The following is a 5905-nucleotide window of genomic DNA, read 5'->3' on the forward strand; positions in this document are numbered from 1 at the left end:
ATTCTCCTATCTTGAGAGGGGTATTTCAGTAGAACGGAGGGATGGAGGAATGAACCTTACAACTGTTGAAAAGCAAATGAGTCCCGAAGGCCGAGGTTTTCAACTGGGGGGTCACTCCCCTTCTCTGTCACCCACTGCTCTGTGTGCTTCCATCACACAAGCAAATAAGAAGTCCGGGAACTAGTAATGGCCCAGAAATATCAGTTTTAGTTTGACCTTTTCTAAGGATAAATGCAATTTCCCTGAACACTGAATATTCTATTTAGTATGGGAATTTAGAGACCCTCTCCTCTGCCCCTTGTTTTCTAGAAGAGGAATCAGCAGACTGCATTTTGAAACCAGGGCAAGGAAGAAGTCTCATAGAATGGCAGTGGTGGCGCACGCCTTTATCCCTGTAGTGGGAGGCAGAGGCAGGCAGATCTCTGTGAGGTCGAGGCCAGCCTGGACTATAGAGTGAATTCCAGGACAGCTAGGGCTGTTACTCAGAGAAACCCTGCCTTGAAACCCTCCCTCCCCCCAAAAAAAGAGAGAGAGAGAAAGAAAAGAAAAGGAAGGAAGGAAGGAAGGAAAGAAAGAAAGAAAGAAAGAAAGAAAGAAAGAAAGAAAGAAAGAAAGGAAACCAAAGCAAGCAAAAACAATCCCCACAGTAACCCTTAGCAGTAAGAGTCCTTATCCTGTTTTCTAGGTATCGCAGAGCTGCCATGTGGGTGTTGGGGGTTGAATCCTATCCTCTGGAAGAGCAGCCAGTGCTCTCAACTACTGAGCCATCTCTCCCAAAACATTCCTTCTTAAGGGTGTTAGTAAGAATGCATTCTGAAATGCAAGCGTTTCCACTTGCAGAAGAGTGGCAGGAATGGAAAGGCAGAGGTGCTTCTGTTACAAACTCAGAGAGGGTTGGCTTATGCACGTATCTGGTTATCGACCCTGGAGTTATTCAACCGGGCGCTGAGTCCCGCTTGGCAAATACCTGCCAAAAAATCGTTCAGGTTTGGCAGCTACCATGGTTACTCAACAGTGCTTGACACAAAACAAAATAAAACAAAACAAAAATCCTCATGGCACTCATTTCCGCGATGGCCGGCTGACCCCTTGTGGATCGATTTAGGATTGCAGCTTCTCATCCCTTCCACAAAAGGAAGATTTTTTTCATGACAAAAATGGCATTAATAAATGCTGCCCTCTGCCTAGAGTTGCATGCATTTATGCTAAGCTCATTTGTCTTCACATAAGATAAGTAGTTTGTGGAGAAAAAAATAAAGGCAATGACACTCCCTAACGAGACATTCTAGATGGAGAGAGAATAATAGGGAAGACAATCTTTGAATAAAAGCATAGGGCCTGGCATGGTCATGCTGTCCTGTAATGCCTGCATAAAGCAATCTGGAGTTTGAGGCCAGCTTGGGCTACCTAGCAAGTTCCAGGGCAGCCTCAGCCGCATAGTGGTGACCTGTTGACAGAGACTAGAGTCTCCAAAATTCTGAGATCCTGAAAATCAACGATGTAGAGTTAACAAAAGCAAAACAAAAACAGAGAGGGGGGAGAGAATATTTCTAAAGCATGTTACAATTGGGCACATTACATGGAAATTTAAGATCATAAAGACAAACCATCCTTTAAATTTCCAGGAGGAAACTCGGCTATGAAGGAGAATGCAGTTGACATGTGTTCTCAGTAAGATGCCTGTGCACCAAGTTAAAGAGGCTGATGACAGTGGCTTCGCCTCTTTACCTTGTGAGCTTTTAATCTGCTATTTGCTACTTAGTTCAACCATCGCAATGTGGAAAAGTGTAATGTCTAAAAGACATTATAAGGCATTCAGGACCAAAGAAAGTTTACCACTCAAAGATCAGCTTTAATGAGAACACTGAAAATTTGCCAGGATGCAAAAATCCCCTTGCAGTAAACACATTAGCAAAATATTAAAGTTAGAAGGACTTTGTGTGCTTTGAGATCCCATGAGAGAAAAGAATGGGTAATTAGCATGTTTACTGCATTTAAGTGATAAAGGATACAAAATAAATTGACTACATTTTAGATACTATTAAGAAACCAGGCAAGATTAGTGATGGTCACAAGGAAAATACTACAGTGTTACAGAGAAAAACAGAAATATAAGTCATAATGAGCTATGGGTAAACCAAAACACTCTAATAGTTCTTTCATATCAAAAGAAATAAACTTGATCTTCTCAATAGATAGGAAAAAAGGAGGGGAAGTAAAAACTTAAGTTGCCACCAATCTGAGGCTAGCCTGGGCTACATAGTGAATCTTAGATCAACCAGAGCTACATAGGAAGACTCTGACTCAAAATAAATATAAATGAATGGATAGATAAATAAACAAATACATAATTAAGTAAATCAGGAAATAGCAAATAATGAAGACAGTTTAGGTGCCCCCATAGATGGAAAACCTATCAATAAAAAAAATCTAAAAACAGTAACAAAAGCAAAAAGAATAAAACAAAAATCTGGCTTTGAAAGGACTAAGCTAGAACTGGTTAATATAAAAGAGAAAGACAGAACTAATGTATGAAGGAGATACATCTGTAGCTGCAAAAGGAACATTAAAATAATAAAAAAAGGTATCATGTCAATAAAAATGAAATGTCACTGGGCAATGGTAATGCACACTTTAATTTCAGCACTCAAGAGGCAGAGACAGGTGGTCCTCAGAGACTTCAAGGCCAGTCTGGTATAGGGCTTAATGTATAGTAGGAACCTTAGCCAATGAAATAAACTCAAAAAGAGGACACATCAGTTTTGAAAAGAAAGAGAACAAAATGTTATTAAATACACTCTCAAAAAATTTACATAGGCTGGGCAGTGGTGTGCTTGTCTTTAATCCCACTACTCGGGAGGCAGAGGCGGGTGGATCTCTGTGAGTTCGAGGTAAGTATGATCTACAAAGGTAGTACCAGGACTATAGTAGGAGGAGTTGCTTGTTTGTCCCCATGGCCCAGAATAGAAATAACCACACAGAAACTGTATTCATTAAATCACTGCTTAGCCCATTAGCTCTAACTTCTTATTGGGCTAACTCTTACATCTTAGTTTAATCCATTCCTATTAATCTGTATATTACCACAAGGTCATGGCCTACCAGCAAAGTTTCAGCATGTCTATCTCTGGCGGCTCCATGGCATCTCCAGACTTCACCCTTCTTTTTCCCAGCATTCACCCCCTGCCTACCTAAGTACTGCCCTATCAACAAGCCAAGGCAGTTTCTTAATTCATTAATGGTAATCACAGCACACAGTGGAAACTCCCACAACACAGGACAGCTAGGGTTGTTACACAGAGAAATCCTGTCTCAAAAAACCAAAAAGAAAAAAAAGAAAAAGAAAGAAAAGAAAAAAGGGGGTGAAGAAATTTACACAGGACAAACCCAGAGCCAACAGGTATACTAGTAGGTTTACTAAGAAAGTATCCTGGTACTATTGTAAACTAGTAGAAAAGTAATAAAATATAAGTTGCAATTTATGACAATTGAAAAGGATTAATACATTAATTAAGAATTAATTCTTGGCCAGGTGGTGGTGGTGCAGGCTTTTAACCCCAGCACTTGGGAGGCAGAGGCGGGTGAATCTCAAGGTTTACAAAGCAAATTTCCAGGATAGCCAAGACCATACAGAGAAATCCTGTCTCAAAATGCCAGAAAGAAGGAGAGAGAGAGAGAGAGAGAGAGAGAGAGAGAGAGAGAGAGAGAGAAACAGAGACGAGACAGAGACAGAGAGAGAGAGGAACTGATTATTAATAAAATATACAAAACCTGTATGGTAAAATTTGTTACTTGTAGTTTCTTCTTTGGCACAGTGGCTACACCTTAATCCACTGCCATTTCAGCCACTGTGACTCTGCAGGTATGGGCTGGCTTCTCTGGCAGTGGCTCCTGATTCTCTGGCAATGGCTCGGTGCGAATTCTTGTCCCACATGCCCTGGTTTTGCCGCTGCCGATAAAGGTAGCTTTAACTGAATCACTATTGTTCTATTTATAAATAAAACCCCAGACTCAAAGGCTGGGGTGAAAACCTGCTAGCTCAGAGAGGTTGAGTAGCAACTAGCTAACCGTGTCTCCTTACTGATATCTCCCCAAAAGCACATCCTTCTGCTCTACCAAAACAGAAAAGGCTGCACCATTCAAAAGCCCTCCCTACTACTTCCAGTGCATCTTTTTCTCTCATCCAGATGCCCTCTGATGCTCTCTGATTACTTTGTCCCAACTTGTTGCTTTCAGTCTCCTGACCCAAGGTTCATTTTATTTAAGTGGCACACATCATAGGGTGGATGGTACAGGACAACACAAGAGGGGAAGAAGAGAAAAAGAGAGGAAACAAAAATAGAGCACATAGTAACCAGGAGAATAAGGAGGAACCAGGAACCGAGACCCCAGAGCCGTAGCCACAAGGCTAAGTTTACAAGGGAAAGGGAAGCTGGGAGAGAGGAAGCCCAGGCCCTGGGCTGGAGAAGTTTAGGGTAGGGGGCAGGGTGAGAAGTGCTGGAAGGTACCACAAGTACTGAGTGAGACTTCCTCTCTTGGGTTGTCCTGTCCCATCTACCCCGTGTGGTGCGCCTGCCCCCTCCCATGGCCCTTTCAGTCCGCTGGCCCTGTTGAGCCTTGGCCCTTCCAGGGGACTCTTAGCTGTTCTCTCCCTCATATCTACAATAAAACCTTCTCTTTCACCATTGCCTTGGGGCGGTCGTGGCCTCATTTCCATTCACTGTGCTGCCCAGGCTGACCTCAACTTTTCAGTCCCCCTCAGTGGCTAAGGCTTCAGATGAATGCACCCACACTTCTAACCAGGCCTTAATTAGTTTTTATCTATTTGTTTGCTTGATTGCTTACTTCATAGGTGCTGGGGATTGAACCGGGGCCTTTCACAGGCAAAGCAAGTGCTCCACCATTGCACTACATGTCCAGCTGTTGCTTAACATTTGAAACTAGCAGAAAAATCCAAGAGGCCTTAAAGTGAGCACATCCGACCCTTGAGAAAAAATGTGTCCATCCCGTAATTCCTGTGTGCAGGGAAGGCGCGTCTCTGTGCATCATGTTCCCGCAAGGGGGGCACAGCCATCCTTGGATGGCACTTACAACACAAGCAGGAATAGGACCACCCATGTGAGAACATCTTTAAAATAACCAAGCATTGGTACAACATGCGCAATGGAATTAGAACAATGAATTCATAGAATTCACACACCAAGAAACGGACAGTCCTGAAGATCATTGTGTTAAGTGAAATTTATCCGATTCAGAAGGACAAACCACATTTTTCTCCTGTGCAAAAATCTAGATTTAAATTTATATGTATAAACATACATTCATATGGAGGACATGAAAGTTCAAAACTCAAACTATGAGACAGGAGGAAGAGGTCTAAAATGGAAGCAAGAACAGAGAGGGCAAAGGAATATATGCAGAAGGAGGTCTCTGTAGGGACAGGAGGGTCCCAGCGAGCTGGGGAAAGTGGGGCAGTACAATGGAAGGTCAAGAATGAAGAAAGTATTGGCCACATGTGACCATGTGTGCCTGTAATCCCAGCATTTGGGAGGCTGAGACAGGAAGTTTGAGTTTGAGGCTAGCTTGGGCTAGACTGAGATTCTGTCTCAAAAAAAAAAAAAGAAAAAGAAAAAAGAAAACAAAGAAAGATGATGATTTAAGGTATAAAAAGGTCAGAATGAAACCCATATCTCTGTATACTAACCAAAAATACTAATAATAAAAAAATAAATATTTTTATCATGTTTATCAGAAGGCAGGGTTGGCAAAGTGATTGCTGCATATATAGAATTGGGAAAAATCAGGAAAAACTGTGGCCAGAGGAATGTGTGGCAGGAAGTCAACCTAGCCCAAACTAAAGGGAAAGGGACCATGGGTGGGTCACAGCCCTTTCATCACAACCAAG

The sequence above is a fragment of the Arvicola amphibius genome, chromosome 12 (assembly GCF_903992535.2).
Source record: "Arvicola amphibius chromosome 12, mArvAmp1.2, whole genome shotgun sequence".
Taxonomy (NCBI): Eukaryota; Metazoa; Chordata; class Mammalia; order Rodentia; family Cricetidae; genus Arvicola; species Arvicola amphibius.